The sequence below is a fragment of the Hakea prostrata genome, chromosome 2 (assembly GCF_041222555.1).
Source record: "Hakea prostrata isolate BN-2017 chromosome 2, UWA_Hpros_2, whole genome shotgun sequence".
In the NCBI taxonomy this organism is placed as follows: domain Eukaryota; kingdom Viridiplantae; phylum Streptophyta; class Magnoliopsida; order Proteales; family Proteaceae; genus Hakea; species Hakea prostrata.
The window spans coordinates 63,720,474-63,737,427 of record NC_142601.1 but is presented as its reverse complement, the minus strand read 5'-3'; the positions used below and the strand labels follow the sequence as shown (position 1 = coordinate 63,737,427).

Here is a 16,954-nt window from a genome sequence, read left to right as displayed (position 1 = left end):
TAAGGATAAGAATTATTTCAAATTTCAACTTTAAGAGAGTTGTGTGTATCTTATTGTAATAAAATTCAATAAATTAAAATGTAAAACAAATCATAAATATAGTAACGGATAAAATTTTTATAAGAGGTATACCATATCCATCAATAAATTATTGACATAACCCATTCAATAATGATCGTCAAAGCATTTGAACCATTCTAAATCTATGTTGTTTTTCTCTCTTTTTTTTTCCTTTCTTTCTTAAATATGAATTTAACAATTAGTCTTTTTTATTTATTATTATTATTTTAATTTTTATTTGTTTTGAATTCAAGTTTTTAGGACTTTGGGGTTGATTTATATTTTATTCTCACGTAGTGTTTGCTGACTATGTGGATTACTGGATTGTAATGTGTGATAAATTTACACGGAGGGGAATATGTTTGCCTATTCACTAGCCATGAAGGCTATGTCTATTTCCAGCAAGACGTACTTCCTAAAGTCTACCACTTGAATCCTTGAATTATGCATTTAAGACTCCTTGAGGTTTGTTTGTGTTTTTCAATGAATTTTTTCTACACAAAAAAAAATACTAAATTGATAAATATCACATTATCAACATTCTCCCCTTGCGACCTTGCTTTAGTCTTGTGCATTAATTGTCAAGCATAACACTTTCGGCCGTCGGTTCGAAATCTTGGCCGTTGATATTCAATAGTCGAGATCGAAATCTCGACCAAAATTTAAGATCTGATGATCCGAAATTCGGCTTGATAGTCATGGGCATTTAATTGAAGCAATTCCCCCTTTCACACCACATCCCCCTCCCCCAAAAAAGATGAAAGAAATAAAAACTTAAATAGTGAAAAAGAAAAATTGTAACCATGCTATATTGCAATTTAGCGCATAGAGAGACTTTCTTTCTTAATCCCTCTTGAATGATGCACCACCCTCTATATATGATGTTACGATTGCTGGTTAACTTTCTACACGCAAGTGTTATGCTTATCTCTATCTCTTATAAATAATAATTCAAAATAAATTGCCATATGACTCTTCCAAACCCAATTACTAATTTAATTTTTTTTTATTAAAACTATAGCCTCTAATTTTGATTGTACTTCACAAATATCATTACTATTCAACAAAAATATAAAAAATAAAAAATACATTTTCTCTCTCTACCACCTAACAAATGCCAATATTTTCAAGTTAAGTATATAGAAAGAAAAAGCAACATTGATTATCACTTGATTGTGTAAGCTTCATGCTTTTTGGTTTCCATTGTGGGAGTGAAGAAGGCAACATTGCAACAACATATGCCTTCTTTAGATCTCCCCATTCCTTATCATTAATTATGTGGACTCTTCCATTGACGAGTCCCTATTTATATAATTTTTCTAAAATACTCCTCTTGTTTTCATGTAATAAATCATTTTCTCAGGTGTCTTACAACATCATAAATCAAGTAACAACGTCAAAATTCTCCAACAACTAATACAGTAACATTTGTTTGATGTCATGCCATTCTCATAAGGCAATCGAATCTTTTAAAATTCAACAACAACTCTACGAAAAAAAAATCGATTATGTCACATCTTTTTCTTCTTTTCTTTTTGCAAGGAATATAGATCTTCAATTTCAAACGTATATTCTTGAACTAATCATAACGGACAAATAATACTATTATTGAATCAATCGCTTTGCGTGTTGGCTTCTGTGATGGATTTTTATCTCTACACGATATAAGTGGATCTTTCAGTTTCAGTTACTCATTTGTTGTTCCTTTCGGAGTCTCAGTGGCTCCGTCACTCTTTCCATCTCTGTGATCTTCCGCAGACAAACACAAAGACAGATTCCGATGAGATGAGATGAACTTGAGACAGCGCCAACCTCCCCCACGTGGTCCCACCCATGGATCCAACTACGTCCAGAACCCCATCGGTGCCGCCGCCGCCGCCGCCTTCAACGGTGGAGTACAGCCGCCGCCGCCACTATACTCCCGGCGGCCGCAGGCAGAGGAAATCTACAACATCATCCCTGTACACGATCTCCTGGCTGATCACCCATCCCTCCGCTACCCTGAAGTACGCGCCGCCGCCGCCGCACTTCGTACGGTCGGAGAACTCCGGAAGCCACCGTTTGTCGTTTGGCACGAACGTATGGACCTGCTGGACTGGTTGGGTGCTTTCTTCGGCTTCCAACGTGATAACGTTCGTAATCAGAGAGAGCACCTGGTTCTTCACCTAGCAAACTCGCAGATGCGTCTTCAACCTCCTCCCAACAACATCGACATCTTGGATGCCGGTGTTCTTCGCCGTTTCCGCAGAAAGCTTCTCCAGAACTACACTGCCTGGTGTGGTTACCTTGGCCGTAAGTCTAATGTTTGGATCCCAAATCGCCGTGACCACTCCATGTCTGACCTTCGCCGTGAGCTTCTGTATGTGTCCCTCTATCTCCTCATCTGGGGTGAAGCCGCAAACCTTCGTTTCGTTCCGGAATGCATATGCTACATCTTTCACCATATGGCCATGGAGCTTAATCGAATCCTCGAGGACGACGACATTGACGTAAACACTGGTGGCCCTTTTATTCCTTCCTTCACCGGTGAAGATGCGTTTCTGAACGGTATTGTAACCCCTATTTATGAAATTATAAGCAAGGAGGTCGGGAACAGTCGAAATGGCACTGCTCCTCACTCTGCCTGGAGGAATTACGATGACATTAACGAGTTTTTCTGGAAGCGCCGCTGCTTCCAGCGACTCAAGTGGCCAATCGACCGTAGCAGCAGCTTCTTCACTACTAAGGCGGAGGGGAAGGGTATAGGTAAGACTGGGTTTGTGGAACAGAGGTCGTTCTGGAATATTTATCGCAGCTTCGATCGGCTTTGGGTTCTGCTCATACTGTTTCTTCAGTCGGCCATTATTGTCGCTTGGGAGGGGAAAAATACTCCGTGGGATGCGTTGAGCAGCCGTGATGTTCAGGTAAGGGTCCTCACCTTGTTCATCACCTGGGCTGGTCTTCGTTTTCTTCAGTCACTACTTGATGCTGGTACTCAGTACAGTCGGGTATCGAGGGATACGATGCTGCTTGGGGTGAGGATGGTTTTGAAGAGTGTTGTTGCCACAGGATGGACTGTTGCATTCGGTGTTCTCTACGGAAGGATTTGGTCTCAGAGGTATCATGACCGTAGGTGGTCTGCCGAAGCAAACCGTAGATTAGTGACTTTTCTTCAGGCTGCCTTTGTTTACATCGTCCCAGAGCTGTTGGCATTGGCACTTTTCATTGTCCCCTGGTTGAGGAACTTTCTTGAGGAGACTAATTGGAGGATCTTCTATGCGCTAACATGGTGGTTTCAGACCCGGGCTTTCGTGGGTCGTGGTGTCAGGGAAGGGCTGGTAGAGAACATCAAATATACCACGTTCTGGATTGTTGTTCTGGCTTCCAAATTCACCTTCAGTTACTTCCTCCAGATCAAGCCAATGGTCGCCCCAACCAAAGCTGTGTTGAATCTTAAGGGCATACGGTTCAAATGGCACGAGTTCTTCAATAACACTAACAGGTTAGCTGTTGGACTGTTATGGCTTCCTGTTATCTTGATCTACTTGATGGATCTGCAGATATGGTATTCAGTTTTCTCATCCTTTGTTGGGGCTATGGTTGGTTTGTTCTCACACTTGGGTGAGATTCGGAGCGTCGCACAGCTTAGGCTGAGGTTCCAGTTCTTCTCAAGCGCAATGCAGTTCAATCTCATGCCAGAAGAGCAGTCATTGAGTACTCAGGGAACACTGAAGAGCAAGTTGTTTGATGCCATTAGCAGAGTGAAGCTGAGATATGGGTTGGGCAGGCCCTTCAAGAAGATTGAATCAAACCAGGTAGAGGCAAACAAGTTTGCACTGTTATGGAATGAAATAATTACAACGTTTAGGGAAGAAGATATCGTTAGTGACCGTGAGGTTGAGCTTTTAGTGTTGCCACCAAACTATTGGAACATCAGTGTCATCCGTTGGCCTTGTGTGCTCTTGTGCAATGAGTTGCTTCTGGCTCTTGGCCAAGCAGAAGAATTGGTAGATGCACCTGACAAATGGCTTTGGAGGAAGGTTTGCAAGAACGAGTACAGGCGGTGTGCGGTTATAGAAGTTTATGATAGCATTAAGTACTTGCTTATTGAAATTCTCAATGATGACTCTGATGAGCGTTTAATAATTATAAACTTGTTCCAAGAGATCGATAATGCGATTCTGACCGAGAAGTTCACACAGACGTATAAGACTACTTCACTGAGGCTGATACATTCAAAGTTGGTTGACCTTCTTACACTAATCACCAAGCCAAAGAAAGATATGACACAGGTGGTAAATGTTTTTCAGGCCCTTTATGAGGTTATCATTTGGGATTTTCCGAAGGCGAAGAGGACCCATTTGCAGCTGATTCAAGAGGGGTTGATACCTCGCAGTTCAAACAGCGGAAAAGGTCTACTATTTGAGAATGCTGTGAACTTGCCGAGTGATGAACATGTTGACTTCTATCAGAAATTACGCCGTTTGCAAACAATTCTTACCTCTAGAGATTCAATGAATGATGTCCCAAAGAATCTTGAGGCCAGACGGCGTATATCATTCTTTAGTAACTCCCTCTTCATGAACATGCCCCGTGCTCCCCAAGTTGAGAAAATGATGGCTTTCAGCGTCCTTACTCCCTACTACAGTGAAGATGTAGTTTACAGCAGAGAGCAGCTGAGAAGTGAGAATGAAGATGGTGTATCTATCCTGTTTTATTTGCAGAAGATTTATGATGATGACTGGAAGAATTTCATTGAGCGGATGCACCGAGAGGGAATGGCGGATGACAGTGAAATATGGACAAAGAAACTCAGAGATCTCCGCCTTTGGGCATCATACAGAGGTCAGACGCTGTCTCGCACTGTAAGGGGAATGATGTATTACCATAAGGCTCTCAAGATGCTTGCGTTTCTTGATTCTGCATCAGAGATGGAAGTCAGGGCAGGGTCAAAAGATCTAGCATCTCTTGGTTCAATGAGGCTTGATGGTGCAGTGGATGGTCTGGGCACAGGTAGATCCTCATCTTCCCGGAGGCTTACCAGGGCAGGTAGTATGGTGGAGGATCTATTATTCAAAGGCCATGAATATGGGACTGCTATGATGAAATTTGTATATGTGGTCAGTTGCCAGATCTATGGGGTTCAAAAAGGAAAAGACCAACGTGGAGAGGAGATTTTATATTTGATGAAAAATAATGAGGCACTCCGAGTTGCCTATGTTGATGAGGTCCACACAGGTAGGGAGCAGGTGGAATATTACTCTGTCCTTGTGAAGTATGATACAAAGCTGGAGAAGGAGGTTGAAATCTATCGGATTAGGTTGCCTGGTCCTTTGAAGCTTGGAGAGGGTAAACCGGAAAATCAGAACCATGCAATTATCTTCACTCGTGGTGATGCAGTTCAGACCATTGATATGAACCAAGACAACTATTTTGAGGAGGCACTCAAGATGCGGAACCTATTGGAGGAATTCAAAACCAATTATGGTATTCGTAAACCAACAATTTTGGGAGTCCGGGAACATATCTTTACTGGTTCTGTCTCTTCACTTGCTTGGTTCATGTCTGCACAAGAGATGTGCTTCGTTACCTTGGGACAACGTGTTTTGGCAAACCCCCTGAAGATTCGGATGCATTATGGCCACCCAGATGTCTTCGATAGATTCTGGTTCTTGACTCGTGGTGGCATTAGCAAAGCTTCCAGGGTCATCAATATCAGCGAAGACATATTTGCAGGATTTAATTGCACATTGCGGGGTGGTAATGTGACGCATCATGAATACATTCAGGTTGGTAAGGGAAGGGATGTTGGATTTAATCAGATCGCAATGTTTGAGGCCAAGGTTGCCAGCGGTAACGGTGAGCAAGTTTTGAGCAGGGATGTCTACAGGCTGGGGCATAGGTTAGATTTCTTCCGGATGCTCTCATTCTTTTATACCACTGTTGGATTCTATTTCAACTCGATGGTTGTGGTCCTGACTGTTTATGCATTTTTATGGGGCCGCCTTTATCTTGTTCTAAGTGGCATTGAGACTGCTATGTTGCAGAATTCTAACAATAATAGAGCACTTGGCACAATCCTAAATCAACAGTTCATTATTCAGTTGGGTCTTTTCACTGCCCTCCCAATGATTGTGGAAAATTCTCTTGAGCATGGGTTCCTTCCTGCAGTCTGGGATTTCTTGACGATGCAATTCGAGCTTTCATCCGTATTTTATACATTTTCTCTGGGAACTCGTACCCATTTCTTTGGACGGACCATTCTTCATGGTGGTGCAGCGTATCGAGCAACAGGGCGAGGTTTTGTTGTGGAACACAAGAGCTTTGCTGAGAACTACAGGCTCTATGCTCGTAGTCATTTTGTTAAGGCGATTGAGCTTGGGGTGATACTGACGGTATATGCTTCACACAGCAGTATAACTAAGAATACTTTTGTTTATATTGTGATGACACTCTCTAGTTGGTTCTTGGTAGTGTCATGGATCATGGGTTCCTTTGTGTTCAACCCCTCGGGCTTTGATTGGTTGAAGACTGTATATGATTGGGATGATTTTATGAACTGGATATGGTATCCTGCTGGGGTGTTCACTAAATCGGAACAAAGCTGGGAGATGTGGTGGTATGAGGAACAGAACCATTTTAAGACTACGGGTCTCTGGGGAAAATTACTGGAGATAATTTTAGATCTCCGTTTCTTTTTTTTCCAGTATGGAATTGTATACCAGCTCCGAATTGCTAATGGAAACACAAGTATTGCGGTTTACTTGCTATCTTGGATCTACATGGTTGTTGCTGTTGGTATAGCGGTGATAACTGCATATGCTCGAGACAAGTATTCCGCGAAAGAACACATCTACTACCGGCTAGTTCAGTTCCTTGTCATTATGCTTGTTGTACTTGTGGTTGTTTTGTTGGTGGAGTTTACCGCCTTTGAGTTACTCGACATTCTCACAAGCTTCATGGCATTTATACCCACAGGTTGGGGTCTCATATCTATAGCCCAAGTACTCAGGCCCTTTTTGCAATCTACTGTAGTATGGGAGACTGTAGTTGCCCTGGCGCGGTTTTATGATATACTGTTTGGACTCGTTGTCATGGTTCCTTTGGGACTACTTTCATGGTTGCCTGGCTTCCAGTCTATGCAAACAAGGATCCTCTTCAATGAAGCATTCAGTAGGGGCCTTCAGATGTCTCGTATTTTAGCAGGCAAGAAATCTAGTCAGCCTAAAAATTGATTGTTGGCGTGTGAGTTGAGGTAATTCTTTTTTGCAAGTTTATATTCTTATCTTGTTTATTCTTATCACTATCATTTTAAAATCTCCTTTTGATGCTTATTTCTTCACAAAAATGGCATAATACCTTCAGGTACTGCACTTTTGCATCATAATTCTGCAATTTAGCCTCTATTTCTGGAATATTTGTGCTATGTTGCGCTTAAAGCATTATTAACTTCGTGGAGAGGTCTTGGGTTCAACTCCTACCGGCGGCATATGTAATATCCCTATCCCCATATATAAAAAGCGTCTTTGTACAAAAAAAAAAAAAAAAAAAAAAAAAAACCTTCGTGGATAACATTAAAAATTCTGAATCATCAGCTTTATTGGTAGATAAAATTTTTGAACAGCTTGAAATGGACAATTTTTGAATATTTGTCCTAGTTTGCTCTTGAGCCCCCTGGACCCCCCATCTTACCTGGTGCTTCTCACCCCCCTTCACAACCAACCCCCTCGCAAAAGAACAGACATTTTCTGACGGTAGCTTGTGCCATGGTGTTACATATGCCACATTCCTAAGTATTTATGATGTAATGGAATTTTAACTGATAGTTTTATAATCAGTTACATGCCAACCTCTGTGCTTGCCAATAGGTTCCCCTTTCCAGAAATGTTTCCTAATCTGGAACCCTTCACCTGTAACCCTCAGGTTTTTGGTAGTGTCTGTTTTGGGCTTACTTTCCACTCTTTAAGTGATTAGTTAGCCTATCAGTCCAGTATGTTTCAGTGTACTCCCATACTCAAAAAGGATAGTGGTGTTATGATTGGATTACTCATCAGCAGTTTGTTGGTGCTGCTATATTTTTCTTCGGGGCAGATCCTGCTTTTCCGATCGGCACATCTTGCTTATGATACATGGACTATTTATGATCCACCACCTATTCAGTCCCTTATCCTGCTTCTTACACTGCATTTACAGGTTTATAAGTGCCAAATAGAGAATGAAACTGCCAGGAGAAGTGTCTGTTCCTCCAGTCACTACATGTCCACAAAATTTGGCCCCATCTGATCTTCACTGGGAAGATACAGGGCCATATTGGAATACCTGAGTAAACAGTCCAGAAAGTCATTTCTTTGCTAAATGGCTGGGAACATTAGAACAGTCATGCTCTTTACTCAGCTGCATTGTCTATAGGATTTGAAAGGTTTAGAACTAGAATGGTTTTGCACTTATACTTGTAATATGTCCATTTCTTCTTTGTGTACTTGAAATACAAATGAAAAGAATATTGAAAGAAGAAGAAAATAGAAGTGTGTGTGGAAGAACTAGAATGCCATCACTTGATAGAGAGGAATTGGCTTCATTCTTATTGGTTAATTTCTGTAACAATATATTGCATATTTCTCACCCATGTATTGAAGTTGGCAACAAGCATGTTATCATTATTGAAAACTTCAGTCTGATGGAAAGCTAGAATATAAAAAGTATTTCACTATGACTAGTGGTTCACTAGTCCACTTTGGTCATCTGATAGACTAAAATGATAAACTTGTCTTCCTTTTAGTCTTGCAGATGTTTACCCTGAGAGTCCAATCTGGACTTCAATTGGTTTATTACTTTATGGATGGTCCATATTTGATGCAACGAGGAATTCTCTAACATTTATTGTGGAGTATTGATATTCTATAGGAATGGTGTGGTGATCAGTAAAGTGAACTGTTACCTGTTTGTTCTCCTTTTTCAAAGCACCCATCCAAATTCACTTTTGCACAAAAATGTTCCCTTTCATTTTGTGGTGAGGTGGGGTAGGTTATCCAAATTATCAGTGATTCTGTGCATGCATTCCCCTAGTTCCATTCATTGTATTATCTGCATGCTTGCTGATTTGATGGTTATGGTTTTGCAGGATGGAGTGGAACTAGGTGTAAAAGCAGAGGAGTAGGCGATGTATTTATTTTTCTACTGAGGGAGTTCCTTATTGTGTGCAGTGTCATGGTTGCACAATTTTTTTATTCTTTTCTCATCTTCAGTGTGAGAGAAGGATAATCTGACTGCCACTTCATCATCGGTTGCATCTCACCCCGCCTTTTGTAATCAATATGAGTTTTAGATTTGATGCTGACAGTCTTGTCTGAGCACCATGTAATATATTCTGCAGAGGGCTTTTAGTTTACTATGGACTCTCTTCATTATCCCCAGGGTCTATAAGGTATGTTTATACACAGACCCTTTTGCCGAATGGAGCTAGGAGCTTTGGTTTTTTTTTTCCTTCCTGGTAAACAGCTTTGTGTTCTTTAAAAGCATATTTTCTTATCCACTAATTAGGTTTTGTGATGACCCAAATTGTGGTGCCCATGTTTCTCTACAGGTACATTTTGGCCCTTGGGCTTCAGAAAAAGACCAATATCCTAATCTTAAATGTGTCTTGAGGCAAAGATCCGTGAACTTGGCTTTTACTTTTCGACAATGGGAAAGCACAGAGTCTAGCAGCCTTCAAAAGAGTCAAGTTGGTGAGTAGCTCCAACCCGGGCCCATAGAACAGTTAAGCTGTTTCTTTACTTCTTTTTACTCTGAAGCGAGGGAAGCAAAGAGTTAACTGTACTATGCAGTTCATTTTGCAAAGTGGTGTTCATCTGATGAGGTTTTGATCGGTCACACCAGCCTTCTATTTCAGTTTTTCCACCATGGTCCACAAGTAGCTTAGGTGGCACTAGGGTTGTAAGGATCCATTGTAAATTTTGACTTATTTTCGTGTGGTAAGTTGGAGTCTACTGGGAAAAAATAGAAGCTTCTAAAATGGAGAATCAGAATGACGATGTGATAATTTTGACCGTTAGATAAATTGGTATGTCTTTTTTTGAAAAAAAATTACTTTGATTAGCTACAGTTATGTTTAGGGAGTCTACTTGGGAAAAAAATAGAAGCTTCTGAAATGGAGAATCAGAATGATGATGTGATAATTTTGACCGTTAGATAAATTGGTTTGGTAATTTTGACCGTTAGATAAATTGGTATGTCTTTGTATGAAAAAATTACTTTGATTAGTAATTATGTTTAGGTTAACAAAAATAATCATTCATTGTTTCCCTCAACAGGAATAAGATGTTTTGGAGTTGGGTTTACAAACTAGCCAAACAATGGTTATTATTTTTTTTTTTTACAGTTTTGCCCCTTTTCCTTTCTTCATGACTGGTTTCTCTTCTTCTTCCTCTCACCAAAACAGGGCTGCAACCCCTAAAAATGGCCATTTATGGCGACCATCGAAAACGTCAGGATTATCACCCCGCCCCCTAAGGTTTTACCACCACAAATTCTGTGGGACCCACAGGAAAAGATAATAATAATAAAAAAATCATCACCCAACCTTGGGTCCCCTTGTATTTATGGTGGTAAAGCTGTTGGGGAGCACTTTGTTGCAATTCCGGACTTGGGAAATCGTGCCTTTCTTTGAGTCTCTAGCGTCACCTACGGCAAGGAAAGAGTTGATCTTGCTCGGCTGCTGGAAAAGTAAAATAAAATCAGGATTTGGCAGGAAAATTAAAACCTCATCGAACCAAAGTTCAGAAACCCTAAATTCGAGAGTCATGTAGCTATTGAATTTGATAATTTGGAGCTGGTGTCAATTCTCAAAGTACCCTCCAAACCGGCCCCTTTGACTTCTCAAGCGGTGATCTCAGCTATTCGGCTCCTTGCAGCCAATTTTGCTTTGTGTTTTTTCTCTTTTGTTCCTAGAGAGGCCAATGTAATGGCCAATAGTCTAGCAAAGGTGGCCATGTCTATCTCAGAAGAGACATGTTGGCCTATTTCCACTCTAGCCATGTCTATTTCGGAAGAGACATGTTGGCTTATTTCCATTCCGTGGTTGGACGACCCTAGTTGTGTCCCCACGTGTTTTCCCTCTATTTGAATGGATTAACTTCACACCAAAAAAAAAAAAATTGTGAATTTACTACGTAGAAGGCATAAAAATTGATTCTTCAATGTTGAAACAGATCCTAAATAAGTGAAAATCGAATTCCTTCGTTTCTGCTTCTCTTTTGGATTTTGTCATATTTGTACTATCTGGGGAAACAAGAGTTTCAATCTGATGATGTAGTGGTGAAACATTATTTTTTGTTTAGCACACTAAAATTTTATTTTGATTTCCTACCCACCTCTTTGGATTGATAGAGATGCTGACGTGAAAGTCTTTTCGGTTTAAAAGAACAACGGTTGTGTTACAAGGTATCGTGTGTCAGCAATATATCGCCGACACAAGGAGAAATTTCGACGTGTCGTTGGGGGCGACACGAAATCCCCCAGTTATACGATTTTTACCGTAAGTTGGCGATATATAGCCAACGGCGACATTGGTAACCCAGCGTCGGAGATGACGGAGTCGAATGCAGCGAGGATGGGCAAGCCTCCCCGTTTGGTGCTTCCGGTGCTAGGAGAGAAGGCCATGGAAATTTCCAATTCGAAATTACTTTAGGAATGTTAACTGTATAATTGTTTTTGTCTCAGGTGGTCGTTGTTGTCTCAGTCTCAAGTGAGCAGGACAATTTCGTGTCCTGGTTTGTAGTTACCAGACTGAATCGTCATAACCAGCAGACCTTGTAAACGGCGAGCCTTAGGGGCCATTCCAGCGGCGATGCCACTTACATATCTCAGAGTGGAGGCAGGGGAGACGTACCTGCCGACGGCGATGGAGGCTGTGTGGGTGTCGTGACCATCGGAATCCCTGGGAGAACAGTATTTAGTAGTCTCGTTCTTCTTACCATTGGTGGCCTCATAGCCATTGCAGAAAAACCTAGCTCCAATGACTTTCCGGTTGCATGAGGTGGCGGGGAAGTTCTTCGAAACCACGCAATCTCCCTTCCATCTGCTAGGAATTGAGGAGATCGAGTGGTTTGGGGATGGCGGACTTGTTCAAGAATGACGGTGAGTATCCTTGGGAGACCTCGAAAGGAGAGAGCTTTGTAGAGAAACCGTAGAAGACGGTTTGATAGCTTTTCAAAAAAACCAGAGATGATCCCGATTCTGTGAATGATAGGTTTGAAAAAATCGGGTGACATGTTGCTTGTGTCGCCTGGCACCGACATGTCGGACAATGGTTATGACTAAAGATGGTGGAGTTGAAGAACATAAAAGTAAAGGTAGGGAAAATAGAAGATAAGGGTTGGTAGAGTGGATAGATCTATACTTCTTAGTGGAGAGGTCATGGGTTTGATCCTTGCGGATGATAAAGCTCCTTATGAGGATGTAATCGAGGTACCCACAAGCTGGTCCGGATGAACCTCAGACAAAAAAGAAAAGAAAAAGGATAATTACTATTGCCTTGTTAAGTTTCGTTAGTTTACTGTTCTATATATTTTTTTTAAAATCCCAATAATCCTGCAGTTATTCCCAACGGGGGTTGGTCCAAGTGGTAAGCAGCTTGGTTCGCTTAAGCAAGGTTCCGGCATCGAATCCTTGTGGATGCAAAAAATCCCCTCTGGGAGACTCACCCACCACAGCTAGGTGTGCGATGCGGGTCGAACCATTGGTTTATAAAACCGGGGTAGGGAAAAAAAAAAAAAAAAAAACCCCATGAGAGTGTGGTCCCACCAAAGCCAAAATTGATTATAAAATAAAGATTTTAAGGATATAATTGACATTCAACATAGTTCTTATAAATGAAGGTAACATCATATTTTTAACTTTTTAATTTTAATGAAGGACAAAATAAGTATTACATATTTGACGTTAACAATCATTTAACACCGTTAGAAGTGGGGGATAACAATAATTTCATAAAGAAAGATGTTTGATTATTAATAAAACAAAAGTACAAGGGAACAATAATAATTATCTTAAAAATAAAAAAATAAATTAGCGCAAAATTGTCACACAAAAAACAATGATTACTATTAAGCCAAACTCATAACACTCTATTTTTATTAATACAAACGTAATTGTAGTAATCATGTAAGTTTCCTCCTTTTATTGTTTTCTACAATTTCTAAAATTTTTCTATTTATGTTCGAGTATTTATTTTTTCCGAAGGCTTTGCTTCTGACCTTAGAAGCGATATGGATGGTGGTCTAAATCGATGAGTATCCGTGTTTAGGGTCCTTTTGCCCTCGCCAGGTGCTTCTCTCCAATGATAAAATTTTATGTACCCAAAAAAAATAAAAATCTTTAAGTAGGTATGTTTGATTTTTTTTTTTTGGTATAGGTATGTTTGATTCCAGTTCTATTACTATGAGAAATTTTCCAGAGGAGGATGGTGGCAGAGAAATTTGCTAGAGAAATTTTCTGGCAAGGGGTGGTTTTTGGTGAAAGTGGACTATTTTCGAGGAGGTGTAGATAGAAAGATTGGTGAGGATTGGGTGTGGAAGGGTTTAAATGAGAATTGATTAGTCATTATATCATATAAGAGTGGTATAAATCATGGAAAGTAATATCGCTGAAATTCAATGGTTTCGGTTCACAAACCAAGACCGAAACTTGATCTGCAAGATATTGCCGATATCTCGCTATTTCTTGTGATATATTGACAAAATATTGATATTTTGCCGATTTCTCTCACATTTTACAGCAAAATCTTTAGGGTCAATGGACAATCTTACTATTTCTATCCTAATGATTCAAGACTAAAAAAGTAATGTATTAAATATGAATAGGGAGGAAAGAATAATTTTTAAAAATAATTTAAATTAAGAAAACATTTTATAACAAAATTTTCAAGATTAATAAGCAATCTTATCAATTATATTCTAGTGATTTAGGCCTCAAAAGTCAACGTGCCAAATGTGGTTAAGGAAGAGTATATACATTAAATAATTTATGGAAATAATTTAAATTATTAAGGAATTTTATAATAGAATATTCAAGGTGAACAGGTAATCATTATAATTATGTCCAAATGATTTAGGCCTTAGTAACATGTTAAATGTGGCTAGGAAGGAGAATTTAAATGGAAGAATTTATAGGAAATAATTCAAATTTACCAAATATTTGCATCAAATAAGGGTATGCACCAAATTTGGACTCAAAATGACCAAAACTATCCAAAATGGGGGTCAAAATTTGACAATTTTTGGGCGAAATTTCGTCAATTCGTCCGGTTCACTAGGTAACTTCAGCGATATTTCGCACTATGGTATGAACATTTCACTCTTAACTTAACAGAATCTTAGATGGAAAGTGATGAGCGTGCAACTTGTAAGTTTGAGTGTACAATATGTAATATAGGGCGTTAAAGCGTGCAACTCGTAACTTAAACCCCAACAAAACGTGTAATCTGTAATTTTCTCTAAAATATATTTACCAAATTTTTTTTTTTGATAAGTATACATGTTTGATTCCAATCCTATGACTATGAAATATCCACGAAGATTTCACTTTTAAAATTTTCGTTTTTTGGAACTGTAACTTGTAAATACAAGAGTTCCTTCGGTTGTAAGGGAAATATAAATATTTTTACGTAATCATGTAATGTAAAATTTATTTCCCTAGAAAGAATAATTTATGTGTTTGACTACTGGAATATTATTTTTCATAGTAAGAGAATTTTACACTACAAACGAAAATTGCAATTTTAATTAATTTATTAAAAAGTACAAGTAAATTAAAAACCCAGAGATTTTTCGTCTCCAATGATGGTTTTGATGGTTGAAAGCAAACTAATTTGTTTTTGTCGTGCACATTGTAAGCTTGAAATAACAAGTGTACGAGGACGAGATCATTTATGTGTTGGTGGGAGGATGAACAAATGTACTAGATTGTGCAGGCCAACATGTACGTGAATTGTGGGTCTATTGACAAGACATGTAGTCTCAATGCGTAGAACCACATCCTCTACAATTCACGTCCTTGCCAGTCCCTGCAATTAGGGTCTAGGATCGTGACATGTGACATATAATTATCTAACAATTATAATTAAAACCTCATATTAGGAAAACATTGATCTTCTCTTAAAATTTCTCTTCTATTTTCTCTTCAAATTAGAAACGAAGTCTAATAAATTCTTAAGGGTAGACATGTTTCTGGAGATTTCAAATCTATGGAGTTATAATTCATAAATTAACTGTTTGGTTAACCTGAATTTGTGAAAATTTCATTATGAAAAACTGTTTGGTTGATGTGATTTTGTGAATGGGCAAATGTTTAGTGTTTTTATAATAATGGTGAAATCCGGAGATTCACCCCATACCTATAAATCTACATATTCACGTTTTTAGTGTAAAAAGATGAATCTCTAGATTTAATGATTCCATAGATTTTCATAGCCAAATGAGTATAAATCTCATATTCGTGGATCTAGAATTTGAAATATCTGGACATGTAACCAAATAGGCCTTAAAATTTTCCCAAATTCTAAGTTTTTTCCCATTTTCAGACGTTAATCACACTTGGAGGGAGGAGGATCCAACAAAGCCTTTTGAACTCCACTTTTACAAATTTAGAGAATAGTTTGGATCGTCTCTCTGACGACTGACAGATGTTGACCACAAATTATAGGGTTGGGATGCTAGGTTAATTTTTTTTAAATGTTTTATTAATTTTTACTTGTGGGCCTCACATAATTAATGGTTAAATTGAAGAAATAATAATGAAAGAAATTGAACAACGCATATAAGAATGATTAAATTGAAGAAATAGGAGGAAAGAGAATGTGGAAAGAGATAGTAAAAATTTATAGTTAGGAGAGAAAACATGAGAGAAATTGTTAAGAGAAGATCAATGTTTTCCTAATGTTGGGTTTTAATTATAATCGTTGAATAATTAGATGCCACATGTCCGACCTATACCCTAATTTCAAGATTTGCTAGGAGGCGTGGATTTACAATAGTTTAGTTAGAGGTGTGTATCACGGAATATTATAATCATGGCGCTTAGATAAAATAATATGACTTATAAATTTTAAATAATTTTACATTATTTTTACATCAATTTTACAACAGAACAAATAATTTGATAAAATTAACTTCACTTTATTCGGTTCATAACCCAACAATGTAGCCTTCCTTTCTAGCCTTGAGGGGTGTGGCTCAATTGGCAAAAAATCAACGTCACGTATGAATTTAGAGTTCGAATCCCCTTGAGGCCAGGGCCGAAACCTCGTTTATATTAATTACAAAAGCCTCCTCAAAAGATGTAGTCGAGGTGCGTGTAAGCTTCTCACCACTTCCTTTTGAGTTAAATTTTAAAAGTAGTTATCTTCAGGTGTATACCTAGGCAAATCTACCACATAGCTGGTCAGGATCAGCTTCTCATAAAAAGAGAACAAACCCTTGATGCTTTTGAATCACTTTTGAATCACATAATAGGGGTGAAACTTACAAAGACCTACTGAAATTTCTATCTTTAATATATTTTCAAGTGGGCTCCACTACTATGTGTGTTTGGGAGGTGATCTAGATTAGGTCACAAGATCTACATTGTCTATAATCCATTTTTTCCTTTTCTGAAATAGCCGATTGTTTTATATATTGGCGATGGAGGTATTACATCATATAAGAGGGTGCTATGCTTACTGTTGGATTTATTTACCAACGAAACCAAATTGATAGGATTGTTACGCCTACTGATATTTTAGGGTTGGATAGTAGCATGCGAGTATCAAATCCTAACCTCCTTGGCTGAGAGTCCTACAAATTTTTTGCTCTCTTTAGGTTTTACCTGGGATATGTTAATATAATATTTATAGTTGTTGGAAAAAAAAAAAGGTAGAGTC

General features: G+C 38.8%; 1 non-coding gene and 1 pseudogene across 4 annotated transcripts; both read left to right on the top strand.

Moving 5' to 3' along the window:
- Positions 1–1,668: 1,668 nt before the first annotated feature.
- Positions 1,669–10,588, top strand: LOC149025634 (callose synthase 12 pseudogene; annotated as a pseudogene). 3 transcript variants are annotated; one of them, XR_016171763.1, is made up of 3 exons: positions 1,669–7,294; positions 9,161–9,463; positions 9,623–10,588. The product of XR_016171763.1 is annotated as a callose synthase 12 pseudogene, transcript variant X3 (transcript). The 3 variants fall into 3 exon arrangements; XR_016171762.1 differs by having other exon boundaries at positions 9,161–9,529; XR_016171761.1 differs by having other exon boundaries at positions 9,161–10,588.
- On the top strand, positions 4,903–4,983 carry LOC149025635 (small nucleolar RNA J33). Its single transcript, XR_016171942.1, has one exon. It is a non-coding gene; the product is annotated as a small nucleolar RNA J33 (small nucleolar RNA).
- Positions 10,589–16,954: the final 6,366 nt, after the last annotated feature.